At 44.2% G+C, this 18,187-nt stretch overlaps 1 long non-coding RNA gene across 1 annotated transcript in view; it reads right to left on the bottom strand.

Annotated features, from left to right (window-relative positions):
• The window catches only part of LOC148543359 (uncharacterized), a 121,752-nt gene extending 104,321 nt beyond the window's left edge, over positions 1–17,431 (bottom strand). The window contains exon 1 of the long non-coding RNA XR_015877770.1: positions 17,380–17,431. This is a non-coding gene — a long non-coding RNA (uncharacterized LOC148543359). The remainder of the gene's footprint in view (positions 1–17,379) is intronic.
• Positions 17,432–18,187: the final 756 nt, after the last annotated feature.

Genomic DNA, 18,187 nt, shown 5'->3' with positions numbered 1-18,187 from the left:
TGTAATTCCAGCAAAGAGGAAGTACTCACCTCTCCTAGCAACCTGCTCCTTCTGTCTGGTAGTGTGACAGCAACTATCTGTTCTTCCTCCGCAAGTCATTAGCAGCCCAGTGATTGGCAATATTACAGGATGCGTATGGGAGGGATACTACAAATGCTGCTGAGCATCAGACTGGTCCTATATTTGGCTGTTTGTATGTTCCATACTGTATGTGTAATAGTAATACCATGAATGTAAGAGACCTGCTCCTGGTACATCGTTTAGTAGTTCTCTTAAATTCCATTTTTTCCATTGAGAGATTTCACAACTTTTACTTCCTTTGTTATTTGTCTTTTGTCATTCCATAAAGAGCGGCATAATGTACCTTACAATGCTGCAGGTTTCCATTGAGCAAAGTAGGAATAGTTCTGTCACATTGGGGCAGATGTATGAAGCTCTGGAAAGCGATAAAGTGCAGAGTGATAAACGACCAACCAATCAGCTCACAACTGTCATGTTACAGGCTGTGTTTGAAAAATGAGAGGTGGGAGCAGATTGGTTGGTCATTTATCACTCTGCACTTTATCACTTTCCACAGCTTCATACATCTGCCCCATTAACTTATATGACATGATAATGACGTATATGATAATGACGCACTGTGCAAGCGGGCAATACTGGATTGCAGTTACATTTACCCAATGTATACAGGGGTGTAACTAGGTATTTGAAGGCCCCATAGCATACTGTATGTACCACCCAATGGTGAAAAATGGATATAACACATGTAACTTTGACGAGGAAGTTGGGCAGAGCCATAACTAGACATTATGGTGCCCTGTGCGAGAAACAGCATCGGTGCAACAGAAATAAGTAATTAATAAATGTATAAGCCATACTTGCTTACTCCCGAAACTTGCGGGAGGGTCCTGGTTTTTCGGCTAGCCCCCCGCACCCATGGAAGAGTAAGCACTTCTCTTGCATCCCGCCCATTTCCTAGTGGCAGAATGGGGAGAAGCTTTGAGGGAATCCGCAGGAGGGAGTGAAGCTTAATGACGCAATATTATGATAATCACATAATTTGGCCTGTCCCCTATTCAAATGTGCGTGATTCGTGGCATTTCATCATGAAGGGGCGTGACCTAATGACATGGATAGTCCAGCCCCGCCCCATCACTGCTCACCTACATCTCAACCCTGGGCTTCTCCCACAGAGGACATTTCAAAAGTAGGTAAGTATGGTATAAGCATCGCTTTTATATGTCATGAAATGATAAAACAGCTTGCCTCCGCTTTGTATATTTGTATATTAGGTAGAGATCTTCTTTAACCCAAGCGTATGCCTTCCACATGTATTCATGTCCATCTGTGTGTTTATGTTTGGGAGAGAAAGTGGAAGTAATATAACCTTGTTTGACTTTCAGTTTAGTTTTACACTTTAACCACAGGAAACATAATGAATCTTGTGATGAATTAGAGCTACAATGATGGTAACCACAAAACCACATGAATCTGTGTATTGTTCCTTGTAGAAAATTGATTCTACTGAATTAAGAACTCACACTAATTGCATTATTAATTTCAACCATTCTAAATATAAAAACCTATTATGTTGTCACATTTTTGTTTTTTAAACCAGCCAGCAATTGAGCAACATATTGTGATAAGGAGCTAAGTCTGACATTATGCAACATGATGGGACTGGAGAACAATTGAATACATGTGGGTGGCTTGCATGTACATGAGCTGGAGAAGCACAGGGGGGGGACATGATGCTGGAGTGACCACAAGGCTTGAGTGACACAGGGTGCATAAGGCTGGAAGTGACACAGGGGGCATGAGGCTGGAGGTGACACAGGAGGCATGAGGCTTGAGTGACACACATGAGGCTGGAGGTGACACAGGAGGCATGAGGCTTGAGTGACACACATGAGGCTTGAGTGACAAAGGGAGCATGAGGCTAGAAGTGACACAGAAGGCATTAGGCTTGAGAGACACAGGGAGCATGAGGCTGGAAGTGACACCAGGTGCATTAAGCTCCAAGTGACACCAGGTACATGATGTTGGAGCGACACTGGGGGCATGAGGCTGGAGTAACAGAGGGCATGGTGCCTGAGTGACACAGGGTGCATGAGGCTGCAAGTAACACAGGGGGCATGAGACTGAAGTGAAACAGGGTGCATGAGGCTGGTGTGGCACAGGGCAGGAGGCTGGAGGTGCCACTGAGGGCATGAGGCTGGAGGTGACATAGGGTGCATGAGGCTGGAAGTGACACCAGGTACATGATGTTGGAGTGACACTGGGGGCATGAGGCTGGAGTAACAGAGGGCATGGTGCCTGAGTGACACAGGGTGCATGAGGCTGCAAGTAACACAGGGGGCATGAGACTGAAGTGAAACAGGGTGCATGAGGCTGGTGTGGCACAGGGCAGGAGGCTGGAGGTGCCACTGAGGGCATGAGGCTGGAGGTGACATAGGGTGCATGAGGCTGGAAGTGACACACAGGGTGAATGAAGCTGGAGTGTCATAAGGGGGCATGAGGCTGAAAGTGACATAGGAGCATGAAGCTGGAGATGAAACGGGCAGTAGGCTAGAGGTGCCACTGAGGGCATGAGGCTGGAGGGGACACAGGGGGCAGGAAGCTAGAGGTGACACAGAGTGCATGAGGCTGGAAGTGACACAGAGGCCATGAGGCTGGAGGTGACACAGGATGCATGAGGCTGGAGATGACAAAGGGTGGCAGGAGGCTGGAAGTGATAAGGGGCAGGTAGCCAAAGGTGACACAGGGGGCAGGAAGTGACACAGAGGACATGAGGCTGGAGGTGACATGGGGCAGGAAGCTACAGGTGATATGGGTAGGAGGCTAAAGGTGACACAGGGGGCATGAGGTGACATAGGGGGCAGGAAGCTGGAGATGACATGGGGGCAGGAAGCTACAGTGGACACATGGGGCATGAGGATGGAGAGAACTGGGGGGGAGGGGCTGGACATTGTTCACAATTGGCAGGCTTAGTACAGCAGCCTGGGTTACAGACAGTAATCTTCCTCATTCTTTCACATTACGTTGATCAATTTTTACAGACTCGCGCTGTTTCACTTGAATCTCATCTCAGAGGCACAACACAATTCCTAGAAAAAATGTCAGAGATAAAATGGGAAGATTACTACTTTATAACATGTGATGTATCATCACTATCACATACCACATGATGTGGGTATAGCTATGGCAGACTTGAGTCTCAGGGAAGTTGTCAGTGGAACAGCGCGAGTTTATACTTCATGCTATTCACTTTATCCTCACCCACAATTATTTTTTGTTCAATCACGTTTTTTATCTTCAAATTCTCGGCACAGCTATGGGGACCAGGTTTGCACCGAATTATGCCAACATATATATGGGCGCATTCGAAAAGGAGTATATTTGGGATGGCCCCTTCAGCGCAAACTTGGTCCTTTACACATGCTATACAGATGATTTATTCTTTATTTGGAAAGGGGATTCTTTGTCTATTTCTCAGTTTGTTCAATACCTTAATCACAATCGTTTCAATCACACTTTCACGAGCACTCATCACCTGTCCACTATTAATTTTTTAGATATAACACTTAATATTATAGACAATCGGATCAATACATCTACCTTTCAAAAAGAAGTAGACTGCAACAATTATATCAGTTATAACAGTAACCATCAAAAAAGTTGGCTTAAAAATATCCCTAAAGGGCAACTACGCAGATTTAGGAGAAACTGTTCAGAGAAAGAAAAATTCATGGAACAAGCCATACCTCTAATGAATTCCTTTAAAGAAAAACAATACCCTCAGGATTTACTTGACAAAGCTTTCAATGAAATCCTGACGGTAGATAGGTCTACTGTCAAAGAAAGATGAAACCCCAAAAAAGAACGGAGTAGTAGACAAATCTCTTGTGTTTGTGTCTAAACAGAACAGTTTGTCACACAAAATCAAGAATATTATATCTAATAATTTTTTGATTCTAAAATTAGATCCTATTCTGAAAGCTGAATTACATGACAAACCCATTGTGATTTTTAAAAAGGCTGATAATTTACATAGGACATTAGGCTGATAATTTACATAGGAAATTAGTATCAAGCTCTAACACCATCGTGTGGGCTCCAAAAACCATTGGTTGTTTTAGGTGCAACCATGCCAGATGCACCACTTGCAAACATAAAAAACATAAAACATATATCTAATCGAGAAAGACATTTCCACTGAGCCACTACAGGACAGTTGTTTATAATAGACACATTTGTGAATTGTGAAACGAACTATGTTATTTATGTTTTGCCATGCCCTTGCACTAAACAATATGTTGGTCGCACCACCAGGAAATTCAAGCTCCGTCTTTTAGAACATAGACGGAACATCATCAACCGCATGACAAAACATAGTATAGGTCGTCACTTTTCACAAGAACACGAGGCAAATCCAGAACTACTCAGAGCAGTCATCATAGAACAAGTACCCTCTACACAAAGGGGAGGAGATCGTTATAACAGATTATGCATGAGAGAAACCTATTGGATTCATGCACTACACACACTACTTCCAGATGGACTAAAGGAGACTATTGAGTTAGATTTTTGAGATCTATCTAAATAACTTTCTATAGTTCTCAGTATGGAAATCAGTCAGTTTTAACCATACATCCTTTGACATATAGGCACTGATTGATTACATGTTCATTATCATCCCCTTTCCTCATGACACTCATATTGTCATGATTTCAGCCAGGAGTAGTGTTCCCACTGCATTGTTGGGAATCAGACACCAGCATAGTGTTCATGTTTGGAGGGGGGTGATGGCTCTGGCACCCGATTGCATTGGATAGACTTTGAGAGACATCACATGGGAGAATGGGAATCTGAGAAGGTGTGATCTCAGATTCATATTATTCTGGTCATCAGACTTCATAAATAATCATTTTCTACACATCAGCCAGTATGGTCCTATTATTAACATCTTTATTATTATTTACATTTTATTTTATTTATATTTATATCTATTTTTATTAATTTAATTTTTTATTTTTTATTTTAAATTAATTCACTTGTACTACTAGTTTATTACTATTATGAGTAGTCATATTCAGACATGTTCATCAGCCTGTGGATTCATTTTTATACTACGCATCTGTGTGGATTGTACATGTGCAAAGGCACACCACCACTTATATATTTTTTTCTTCTTCTTGCTTTCACATTATTCTTACTCTCATTCACCTGGAAGGTGAGTTAAGAATATTAATGATGTTCATGTGATGTGTATTTATATTTATATCTATATTAATTTTCATATTTTACTTTATTTTCTCATTTCAATTTTTTTTATTATTTTCATTTATTCCAACAATATATGGTGGTAATAAGCTAATACCACCTAAAGGTGTCTCACACAGTCAAGTATAGAGAATTTAGTACCTGGTGGCATTTGATCCAGCATCGAGCTCCCGCCGACGAGCGGTGGAGCACTATTGTCCTCCTGAGACTTTATCACACTATCTCCAAGTGCGGGCACTGGTCACCGGAGAGTGAGAACCTAGTACCCGGTGGTTACCGATTCAAGCACCGATGCTCCCGCTGACGAGCTGTGGAGCATAACTGTTCCATACCCACACATGCAGGTCTCTTACTCCCGCTATTGAGCGGTAGAGTTTCAACTCCCTTAACCAATACTTGAGGCCAGTGTGCACTGGACAGATACTTTGTTCCCATCACATCCAGCAGCTTCCCTGCAGCAGCCATTCCATTACTGCTATTTTTTGTTGCACATTGCAATACTAACATTGGCCCTGATTCAGAGTCGGACGCTCTGAAAGAGCGCTCGCTCTGACTCAGGGCGTTTTTTTGGAGCAGCCTCCTGGCCGCTCGCATAGTTGTGGGTGACCACCCACAGCTATTGCGAGCGGCCAGGATGATGGTCGCGATGGTCAAGACCATCGCGACCATCGGGCTTGTGACGAGACCCTTGTGGTAGGGTCTCGTGGCCGCAAGCCCCAGAGAGCTTCTGGCTCTAATAGAGCCGGAAGCTCTCTCACTGACATCACTGGTGATGTCAGTGGGGCCTCCCACAAATGGCAGGCGTTCGCATGGGAACGCCTCCGTTTGTGAAGCCACCCCCATGCCAGGTCTCCAAAACGGTGCGAGCTGTCGATCAAAATCGACAGCCGCCCCCTTTTAGTGCGAGACCCGGAGCGACGGAGCACCCGTCGCTAGCCGGGTCTCACGCATGCGCACGTCGGATCCGGCGTGTGCATGCGCAGTGGTTTAACATCGACCCGCTCGCGAGCGCATAGCGCTTGCGAGCGTGTCTGAATCAGGCCCATTATACAAAGAGGATACATTATTCTCATTTCTTATGAAAACAGCAGTTTTTTATGACCGGACACCCCCCCCCCCCTTGAACTAAGCTAAAGGAGCCATTTGCAGGGTGTACCCGGGTACTCTGCATTTGAACAAATCCTGCAGCTCCACCTTATCAGTCAGGTAGGACCCATTCGTTAACTTTGCACATTACCTGCTAAAAGTCATTATTGATTTTAATGAGTGTCATCTCTTTTATGTTGTTTTTTCTGCATTGGCTTCATTTGGATTGCAGGATCATATTATCTGGAAACTGGAATTTAGTCACAGTCTTATGTTATAAAAGTACCTTCTCTTTTATTCATCGCCTTCTGCTTTAAAGAGTACTACTCTCTTTTTTATATATTTTGTTTTCATAATCTTTTCATGTGATTCCTGATCCTGTGCATTTGTAATTACTTCTATAATCAAAGTACTTATCCTTCATCTACTTTGATTTTCTGTTTTTTATCCCTGTGCAAAAATTAAATGAATGTCCATCATTTATACAAATTTCTTGGTACAGTGTTTCATCAATTATCCACTTTTGTCTCTATGGTTCACACCGAGTACCGCCATTACATAAATATTTGGCAGTTTAGGTGGTAACCCAGCTTAAAGGGGTCCAAAGAAAATATTAGAGAATTTTTTGCGGGTTATTAAGCACATATATACATATATAGGGTGAGGAATTACGGCTTCAGTACCACCCAGGGTCATGACATTTTTTCACTTCCTGCCGTTACAACTACATGTAAACATCCTAACCGCTAGTTAATTGACCTGTCTCCGTTAATCTCACATCAGTTGATTTTTACCTTTTTGCTACCTAACCTTATATTTACTTGACCTGAAAAAAAAGGAAGTTTAAAATGAATACAATTCAATGAAATAACCCCAGCCAATGCTGCCTAGGGACAAGTCTTCTGTTCCTAATGCTAAAAACTGCTATTAACATTTTTACTACGGTATAATATGGAGTGGAAGTAAGTAAATTGACATCAACTGCTATGTTAGAAATGTAACATTATTTAAGAGACTGACAATTTTCCTATTGCATCCACAAAGTCCTTCCTCTATGCCACATTTACAAATAGAATCATTAAATGATTATAAAGCCTTGGACAACGCTGTGCATCATCAGCTGTGGATTAATAGAGCTTGCACAAACTTGTCTGCATCCTTATCAAACATGTGGCAAAGGTTTCAACTTCAAGTATGGCCTCTATGTCTGGGGACATGAGCTTTTAGCCTCAGATGCTGCCAGGATCAGATGTTATTTTACCCTAGATAACTTTTTCCCCCGACTGTTTCACATCTGTACTTTGTTAAAACCCTTTAAGGCTTTCCAAATTTGTAGATGGAGATATTCTGTATTTGTATTCAGAAATTAATATGGAATATCTTCACTCACTTTCTGGTTAAAAGGGGAAATTGTGCCACTATCTATTGGACCAACATAATAGATGGCATCCAGAGTTCAGACTCAATTGTGGGTCACATTTCCTATAAGGCACGCAATCATCTGTCTGCTCCATAGAGATGCAGTTACACTATCATAGACAGAATATAATTATTGTAATCATAGAGGGTTCATAATATACAATGGATTACAAATTGTGTGGCTCATTGGATTGCCTCGGGAATAGTATAAGCCAGATGCCCTATATGCATTTGGTGAGGCTTCTTCACATGTTATTCCTCGGCAGTACAGCCCGGGAGTCTCCATAACTCCAAATAATTGTTCCAGTAAGTCCGCTCTTCACATGCTAACAACAACAATATTCCCTGAAGCAGGGTTTCCCAAATTCAGTCCAAAGGGCACTTTAACAGTGCAGGTTTTCTGGAAGTCTATGCTTCTGCACAGATGGTATAATCAACTGACTAAGGCACGGCTGCCATCAGGCGGGGGGGGGGGGATGCCGGCACCCCTGTCCTGGACAGAGAGTGGGCCCGCCTCTGCAGCTACGGATAAGGATATGACTATAACTATATAGAATTTTCCACCTCCAAAATGGCAGCCACCAGGAAGGAGACAAAAGAACCAACAATATGGAGTAACAAATACATAGGAACACAAAGAATAATCAATGTAACTGATGCAGCTTTTGCATATTTTAGCAAAGCACTGTATACAAAGACGCAGCGGCTGTTGCTACAGCATCCATCTCTGAATCAGGCCCTGTGTTTGGGAACCACTGCCCTGCACTGATGAGACAACACAAAGCAGAAACAGTCATTTTGTATGTACAGTAGTTGTTCTGTATCAGTATCCATGACATACTCCAAAACCCCAATAGGGAACTATTGTGTGAAAAAGAAACTGCCATCTAGATGCCATTGGTAGAAGCCCCTTCCTTTTTGTAGCGGTTTATTTCGTAAATTTTACTAATGCGGGCCATGCATGGTGCGATAAAGCAGCCGATCCGACTGATTGGTATGATTTGGCTGCTATATCGCACAGTGTATGGGCCTGATGTCGGACCAAGCACGCTTCCGTGGGGTCGTACATCGCACCCAGTGATCTTACTGCAGGATCAGTCGATCAGGGGATGTAATGTGCGATCCCATGCAGCGCTATGTGGGTGAGGGAGGGGGGAGCAGGCATATCGGGTGGTCGGCCACTCGACCGCAGTGGGGGCCTGATTCAGACCCGCTCGCGAGCGCCATGCGCTCACAAGCGGGTCGATGGTGGGTCAGTGCGCATGCGCACGACAGAGCCGGCTCTGTCGTGCGCATGCGAGAGACCCGGATAGCGACGGGCACTCCATCGCTCCAGGTCTCGTACCAAAGGGGGCGTGCTGTTGATGTTGAGTGACAGCACGGCCCCTTTGGTGGGCGGGCCGAGGGAGTGGCTGCCCAAACGGAGGCGTTCCTATGTGAACGCCTCAGTTTGGGGGCGGCCCCACTGACATCACGAGTGATGTCAGTGGGAGAGATTTCGGCTCTGTGAGAGCCGAAATCTCTCTGGGGCTTGTGGCAACGAGACCCTACCACAAGGGTCTCGTCGCAAGCCCGATGGTCGCGATGGTCTTGACCTATCTTGTACCTATTTTGACAGTATTTATTTTGCTAGAAAGTAAACACTGTGGATTATTAAGGGATATTGGTGAAGTATTTGCGGATCTGGTTTTGAGCAGCCACTGATCCATAGCAGAAAAAGAAAGGAATGAAAGTGGATCCAGCAGAATAATTAGCTGTGTCTGTCAGAGCTCCCGTCTCATCTTTCCATGGTTAGAATAGAAACCTTTTGCTGCTAGGTGCAAAAAACCTAGCAACAGGTGAAACGTATTAGATCCTGCAAGCCTAATGAAGTCCGTATCTAAGCAGATCATTAGCAGCAAGAATAAATTAAAGCACAGATGGCGACATTGTTCTACGCTGACTAATGTCTTTTATGTATATCTTTATATAGGCACAAGTTGCATTTGGGGAAAAGCTACAAAACCAGCTGTCTCAGGATTGAATTTCTAGCAGTAAGGTGCCCTCTCTCTTCACACAAACCTACAAATAAAACCTGATAGTCAATAGTATAATACCCCTTTTACACCAGAGCAAACACCTGGGTTTTTGCTGGGTTTAGCCAGGTTGCAGCTCAGTGTAAAAGGGTCCCTGAAAAATAACCTGGGTCAAGTGACCCGGCAATCCAACCCAGGTAGCTACCAGGGTTGGACCCAGGATGGTTTTGGGTAATGGTGCAGTGTAAACGGTGCAACCCGGGTTATCTGACCTGGTTCATGCCTAAAATGAGCTGATTGGTGGTTGTGGAGCATTCACCTCCCACTTTTTATGATCTCACAGGTTTAGCAGGGCAGACCTGAGTTCAGTGTGAATAGGGCTGACCCGGGAGTAACCCAGATCGAAGTTGCAGTGTAATACCCTTTTTCCACCTAAATTCCGGGTCTAACCCGGAGTTGGAACAAAGTTCCTATCCGGATCAGACCCGGAATTTTGCCGGTGCCGACTCGGGATATTCCTGAGTCAGCGCCGCTCACACCGCAGTCGGGTCTGCATAGACCTGGCTTTTGCGGAGTGAAAGTGGTCACTTGGAGATGACGTCATCTCCAAGCGCCACTGAAGCCGAACCAATCGGCCGGCTAGCAGCGCACTCCAGGTCATCGTGACCCGGAGTGCGCTGTTCGCACAGCAGGGTTTCACGGGCTATGCCCATGTTAAACCCTGCTAGTTACCTGGGTTGGATTGCCGGGTCACTCGACCCGGCGATCCAACTCTCTCCCCTTTTACACCAGGGAGCTGCCCGGGTTAACCCTTCAAAAACCCGGGCTTTAGCTCCGGTGTAAAAGGGGTATAAATGGGGTCTGACCTGGGTTGGAACCATGTCCAAAAGCCCAGGTCGGACCTGGGATTTTGGTGGAAAAGAGGTATAAGTTATAAACCATGAAAGAACCACCTTAGAATCTCCCTTTTTAAAAACAATAGGTATGGACAAAATGAGAAATGTTTTGTCATGTTTCAAATGGGACCAGGCCACGTGTGTGGGGTGCATGGCGAGATCATGTTGGGGAGCTTTGTAAGCGCCTGGTCCACTCTCGGTGCCCTTGAAATCGGACTAACAGTGAAATTAGGTGTTAAATGTACACTGAGGGCCTGATTCAGCAAGGATCGCAAGTGTAAAAATGCACGCACCCGGTCGGTTGTTACCTTCTGCGCATGCGTAGGCATCGCTGTGCGCATGTGCAAGCTAGCCATTGCCATCGGGACTGCGATCACAGTGACTATGCAAACCCATCGCAAAGTGATTGACAGGAAGTACCGTTTGGGGGTGGTGACAGGGGGGTGGTCGGAGAAACGTAGGCATGCCAGTGCGTTTGAACGCCGTTGCAGGGGCGTGCATAAATTAGCCAATGCGTCGGTGTATGCAGCCTGAGCTCTAGTGGTGTATAGGAAGTTTAGCAATTTCTGGGCAAGGTCTGACCTGCCTTAATTGTGCGTGAGGCTCCGATGGTACTCGATGGTACCGATGTTTTTGCAGACTTCCAGATTACGGATGTGAGTAAAGGGAAGTGGGCATCTTTATGTTGTGCTGCGTCGGCAATGCGATTGCAGCTATTTGCATAATTTTGCTGCAGAACTGCGTACGCACTTGCTGCCGCGATCGCATCAGCGATCCTTGTTGAATCAGGTCCTGAATCTCAATCGGTCAATCAGGATAGACATAGAAGACAAGTTTCTTACCGATTGGCAAAAGTGCATGATATGCAAAATAATAGTGCATGAAAAATGTGTCTCCATATGAAAAGAAACAAAAACGAAGCATACTACATGCGCCAGGCTACGCTAGCTCAAAAACACCCCCACTCTGCTTTCCAATGACAGGGGAGGCTAGAAGGGCAATGCCTGGCTCGTACCCACATTTTGCTATGGTACTAGGTGATGCATTGTTTCGCCGCCGGATGTGATGATTGTGTTGTTGATATTTATAAAAAATTCATGAGGAGCAAGAAAATGAAGTAACATTACCAAAAATGTTTTAGTTAAATTCGGTTTAAGTCAATAGCTGTAAATCTAGGGGGTCTATTTACTAAGCAGTGTTAGGAGACAGAGTGAAAAGTGATAAGGTGCCAGCCAATCAGCTCCCACCTGTCATTTTTCAAACACAGTCTGTGAGATGACAGTTAGGAGCTGATTGGCTGGCACCTTATCACTTTTCACTCTGTCTCCTAACACAGCTTCATAAATAGACCCTTAGAGCTGAAATGACAGATACAAAATCAGTTATAAAATGATAAGGCAGAAGTCAGCTGTGGAGTACAGAGGTTAATTTGGCTATTGTCAGCGTAGAGATGTCACTTTAAGGCATATAGGTATATTGCGGACATGAGGGAGCTCGGTCGGAACCTTGAGATGCTCCAGTGGGAGATGATCGGATGTTACATCATCATACCCTCCAATATTTCAAATATAGAATCCGGTACAGGGGGCGTGACCATAAATAAAGGGGGCATGGCAAATGATAAAGGGGCGGGTATGTGATCATGCATGGAGCTCAACCTCACTGTTCTCTGTCCTTGTCTCGTGGGATGATGACGTCATCATCTCGCAAGGCTTTGACTGGAGAAGCTCCCACAAAACAGCTGAGACTGAGGGCTGACTCAGCATACAGACGAATTAGCCGCCTGTTACTCAGCAGCGCTGCGGGAGTTTATGTCCCCGCAGTGCTGCTATAGAATTCAGGAGATTGTTCTACTCACCCGGTACAATCGGTACAGACCCTGTTTGCCAGTACAGACCATAAAAAAACGGTACTGCAACGGCCAAATCGGTATAGTTGGAGGGTCTGCATCATAGGAGTCAGCTCTTTTGGCGCTGTAGTTGCTTGTGCATCCTCCATATAACTGCTGCCACTAACAAAGGGCCTGCTTCAGAGATGTACGCTAACCCAATGTTTAGACCATATCTCTGATGTTTCCTGGTTTGTGCCTGTGCACATTGGGCCCTGCGATCTCACACACAGTTCCTTCAAGCCTCTGCCTGATTAACAGGCAGAAGCGTTTGGGGGGCGGGGACAGCCTGCGTTCTCGGAAAAGTGGGTTTTCACCCCCATTTTCCTGGAGGGAATTGGTATGAAATACCGTCGGCCGCATGGCCGGCGGTTCGATTCCCGTCAGCGGCAGCCCGACAGAAGCAGAGTGCGACGCAGCGGAAGCCCGACAGCGCTGGAAATCCCGATCGTGGATAGGTAAGTATCCACTAACCTAACCCCCCTAACCCTAACCCTCCTTAGGGGTGCCTAACCCTAACTTCCCCCCCAAGTGCCTAACCCTAATCCCCCCTCTAAGTGCCTAACCCTAACCACCCCCTTCCCCGCTGCCTAAACCTAAGTCCCCCGGGGGGGTGCCTAACCCTAAGTGCCCACCGGGGGTGCCTAACCCTAACCCTCCCTCCCCCTAGCCTAATCCTAACCCTCCTGGGGGGGTGCCTAACCCTAAGTCCCCCCCGGGAGCCCTAAACGTAACCCTCCCCCCCGCGGCTGTCCGCTCGCGGCGCCCGGCATCACTACGATCGTGATGCCGGGCGCCGGTCTCCCGGCGTCTGGGAAATGCGGGCATCTACATCTAGACGAACGGCATTTCACCCTTGCCGGGATTAGACAGTCGGGAAGCCGGCAGCCGGTATATAGGCAGTCGGCTTCCCGATTGCCTCCCTCCTGGAGGGACAAGGCCAGGGCCTGCGTCGGTGGACGCAGATTACCTGGCCTCACAGCTGCCAGGATCCAGGTCAGGCTGCCATGAGCTTCAGTTAACGCAGCCTGGCCAAAGGAGCAACCATCACGACCATCGGTTGCGATGGTGATCACAGGCTGCGACTTTGCTCGCAGCGCTGGGATCGCAGATGCAACAAGAAGGTGTCTGCTTCCTAAAGCCACCTCCTGCTGCAAATGAATCAGACCCAGAGTCTATGCATGGCAGTTTTCAGTCATACAGGATGTGGTTCAGTGAGAACTGCCCCAATCTTTCTCTAAAAATGACACAATTGTGTGATTGGAAAAGTAGTAAAGAAAGATGAGGGTAAAGAGCAGAGTTATAGAGGCAATGGAGAGTTGTGAGGAGAAGAGGGTGGTCAGAAGCTATTGAAAGATCCAGGTGCTTACCACCAAAGAGTGGTATTTGTTGTAAATTATTGTTTTCCTACCAAAATTTGAGCGGAGTTTTTTTCACCAAAGTACGCAACTTACGATTTTTTATCTGATAATTTATCATTAGGGATTGGGGTTCCAAAGGGTTCTTAAAGAAATCCCCACTTTTTTAGGCAAAAATAGGGATTTTGCTTTTTTTTTTTCCTTCTGGTCTGGGATGGAGGAGACTTCTCTCCAGTTTTATTTCGCCTGTTGCCGTTTTTGCCCGTTTTTAGGTGAAAATTTCACAGTTTGTTTTTTTTTGGTCGAAAACGGACAAAAGTTTTCACCGCTAATTGAATACGGCACAATGTGCCACTATGGTCATTCTCTCTCTCTCTCTCACTCTCTTTCTCTCTGTAAAATAAATTACTATATACAATTATAACAGATTATTATAATGATTATTACTTTTAACTAAATTTCCATTTATGTCTAAAACTGGTTGGGAAGTTATTGGGAAACAAATGACAGTTGTTTGGGACCAATAGGTGGCGATTTGGAGAGAGGAAACAATTGTTGCAATGTTTATTTATTAAACTTGCAGTAAGTACAAGACTATTTTAGATCAAAGTGAATATACATTGTAAACTTGACGTGTGTATGTTTGTATTTATATAATGTGAATGCTATGTTTCAAAAGCTGTAGAGAGGTCTCCCCCTCCCTCTTTGCCACCCTTGGAATAAAATATACTATGAAGATTTAAAATATCTTTAAAAAACAATTGCAATCTGACACATAAGCTTATAGACAAAAAAATTGCGCTAATCATTATTAGTAATTTCTTATGTTACATTTGAGATGTTATGTCATGTAACTTAGGGCAACCACAAGGAATAAATAAACAATGGTAATTATATGTTCTCTCAGAGTTCTGTAATCAGCCCTACAGCTGGGTTGAATTTTAAACATATATCTATGAATTCATTAAAACATTCTGAAGGAAAAGACTATTGCACTGATTGGAAGAGTCCTTTGTAGAGTAAATATTTCCTTGTAAGAGAGAAAGTTGCTTCATTACGTAATTTACATGGATAACTCCTATTGAAGTAGGGCCTCCTGAACTTATGAGAAGGTTTAGAACAGTAGTGTGAATCTAGGATGGTGACTTCTCTTGCTTCTTCCTATTAGGACATCCTAAGATCCAATTGTGAACCATAAACCTTACACGAGCTCAAAATTATCCCAACAGTATTTGGAAAGGGATGCAGCCATAAAGTTGACATTGACACCCAAATTCATAATGTTGATACCCGAATGTTGACAGTTATAATGACAATATGGTTAAAATGTTGACAGCTGAAAAATGATGACATGGACAGAATGTCAACATATAAAATGTGGCATTGTCACAACATCAACATTTGCATCAAGCATATGGTAAGTGTTACTGTTAGGTTTACGGTTAAGGTTACCATTAGGGTTAGTGTTACCATTAGGGTTACGGTTACCATTAGGGTATGTATTACTGTTATGGTTATCATTAGGGTAAGTGTTACAGTTAGGAGCACCATTAGGGTAAGTATTACCGTTAGAGTTATGGTTAGGGTTACCATTAGGGTTATGGTTAGGGTTACCATTAAGGTTAGTGTTACCGGTATGGTTACCATTAAGGTTAGTGTTACTGTTAGGGTTAAGGTTAGGGTTACCAGTAGGGTGAGTGTCACCATTAGGAGCAAGTGTTACCATTAGGATTACCATTAGAGTAAGTGTTACCATTACTATTAGAGTAAGTGTTACTGTTAATGTTAGGGTTACGTTTAGGGTTACCATTAGGGTTAGTGTTGCCGTTAGGATTGCCATTGGAGTAAGTGTTACCGTTAGGGTTATGTTTAGGGTTACCAGTAGGGTTAGTGTTGCCATTAGGATTACCATTAGAGTACATGTTACCGTTAGGGTTATGTTTAGGGTTATCATTAGAGTTAGTGTTGTCGTTAGGATTGCCGTTAGAGTAAGTGCTACCATTAGGGTTACCATTAGGGTTAGTGTTGCCGTTAGGATTACCATTAGAGTAAGTGTTGCCATTAGGATTACCATTAGAGTAAGTGTTACGTTTAGGGTTACCATTAGGGTTAGTGTTGCCGTTAGGATTACCATTAGAGTAAGTGTTACCATTAGGGTCATGTTACCATTAGGATTAGTATTGCCATTAGGGTTAAGGTTACCATTAGGGCTATGGATGTATGTCAACATGGTCAGCATCGCCATTATAAATATCAACATATTATAGCAAACCCCTTTTGAACTTGCTTTCCCAAATAATTACAATTTAAGAAACCATCTCACTTTGTACCACATAAATATTAGGAAAACAATGATCATTTCTGTCTTATACCGGTCTTTTGAGAAACTATATTCTCTATATTTGAAGTACCCTTTGTGCTCTATAAAGATATATGGGGTCCCACTAATTTGACCTTTGCCCTAGACCCTTTTAGGTATCCTAGTTGTCATGAATGCACTTTTGTGGAAGCTTTATATATTTTGCAAGGATCCATTAAATGTGATTTTTATTCTATCCCAAAATATCTAAAAACAGCTTTGGCTATACCTTCCAGAATAGTTTTTTAGACTTTTGGGTAATTTGGACATTCTGTGGAAATGGGATTTCTGTACAAACATCCTTTAGAATCCCTCAAACGTTTTCAGTGTTTGTTGGTTGCAATGACACGTCTATCCATGCCAAGAAAAGAGAAAGGAGACTAAACTGCTTTCTCTGCAGATCAATCGCTGTCTATTTCAGACTTTGCATGGGGACAGCTGGGTTTTCTAGCAGCTGAAATAAGAACTGTTTAATTTTGTTAAAAAAAATGTAAATAGTAAATAATCATGATCATGACTGCATAGGACAGACTCTTCGCTTTCCATGTTCCAGTTTATTCGTTGCTCTACAGTACAGTGTCTGCATACTTGCCTACCTTCCCGATTTGGTCGCGTGCCTCCTGAAAATTGGGTGCAGCTCCCGACCTCCCAGGAAGGCAGGCAATCCTCCCAGCTGCCGCCCACCCCTCCTATCTCCCTGCAATTACCTTTGAAACCCCCGCAACAAGGGGGGTGGTGACGTCATTCACGCTGAATCACGTCATTTTGGCCCCGCCCCCTGCTTTACAATGCCTGTAATATCGGCATTGTGTAGCGGGGGCGGGGCCAAAATGATGCGATCGTGTGGTCCCGCCCATGCTCCGCCCTCAAATTCTCGTAGTCTGGCCGGCACCACCTCCTTGTGCTTGCCACACTCCCTGTCATGCCGGTCTGGTTGCTCCCCTCAGAAGGGGGAATCAGAAAGTCGGCAAGCCTGGTCTACAACCAAAATTTGGCATATAGGGTTATTTATCAAAGCTTGGAGAGATATAAAAAGGTGAGAGACAAAGTACTAACCAATCAGCTTCTAACTTACATTTTACAGACTGTTAAGTTCAGGACCGCAGTTGAACAGTAAAAACCTGCAGAAAACAAATAATTTTCAGTTTTCAATTGCAAATGCAGATAAATAGAGATAGTATGCTTAGATGACTAATACGAAAAAAGACAGATGCAAGTGCACACTGTAACTATGCTGAACCTAATAATAATACTGCTTAATTGCGTCCAAGAGGTTCTTAGCATAATAATGGCCATAATTATGGGCCTGCCCACTGCGTCCAGGTGATCTCTATCAGGCAGGTCTCTAACTCTTCTATGGAACAAATACAGGGCACGGGACCCCCCAGGCCAACCCAGCAGAACCACCCCATGGCATCACACTAGTGTGAGATTTAAAGTGAGGGTTAAAGAATAATAAAGAAGAAAGCCTATGTGTTAAGTCCTACATAAGTAGGAGGTTATAATAAAAAGTATATAAAGTGCTACATATACAAAACAAACTAAAGAAGTGAAAAAGTGCACATTATAATGCCATGAAGCAGTCCAGCTACACCAACCCAGAGAGCCCCGCACCCCAATACCAGTCCCAAAACTGACACACAGCATATGTATAATAGGTCTTACCCACAGTGTGCCTCATAAGATGTGCAGTCTTGGAGTGCAAGGACTCCTTCCTAATTAAAAACACCCAGGGACAGGTGAGAGGGGTGCTAATCAAGGTGGGAGGAGTCTCGTCCTTCCAGTGTACATACATACACATAGTACAGAATACATAGGGGAAGGGGCCCTAGATTGCACACCCTAAGCACAATGTGAGGTGCTACTTGCTGAGACTTGTAGTG

The sequence above is a fragment of the Taudactylus pleione genome, unplaced genomic scaffold (assembly GCF_031769625.1).
Source record: "Taudactylus pleione unplaced genomic scaffold, aTauple2 ptg000004l, whole genome shotgun sequence".
Lineage (NCBI taxonomy): Eukaryota > Metazoa > Chordata > Amphibia > Anura > Myobatrachidae > Taudactylus > Taudactylus pleione.
Note: the sequence above shows the minus strand (reverse complement) of the source record. Positions and strands in the feature narration are given on the sequence as shown.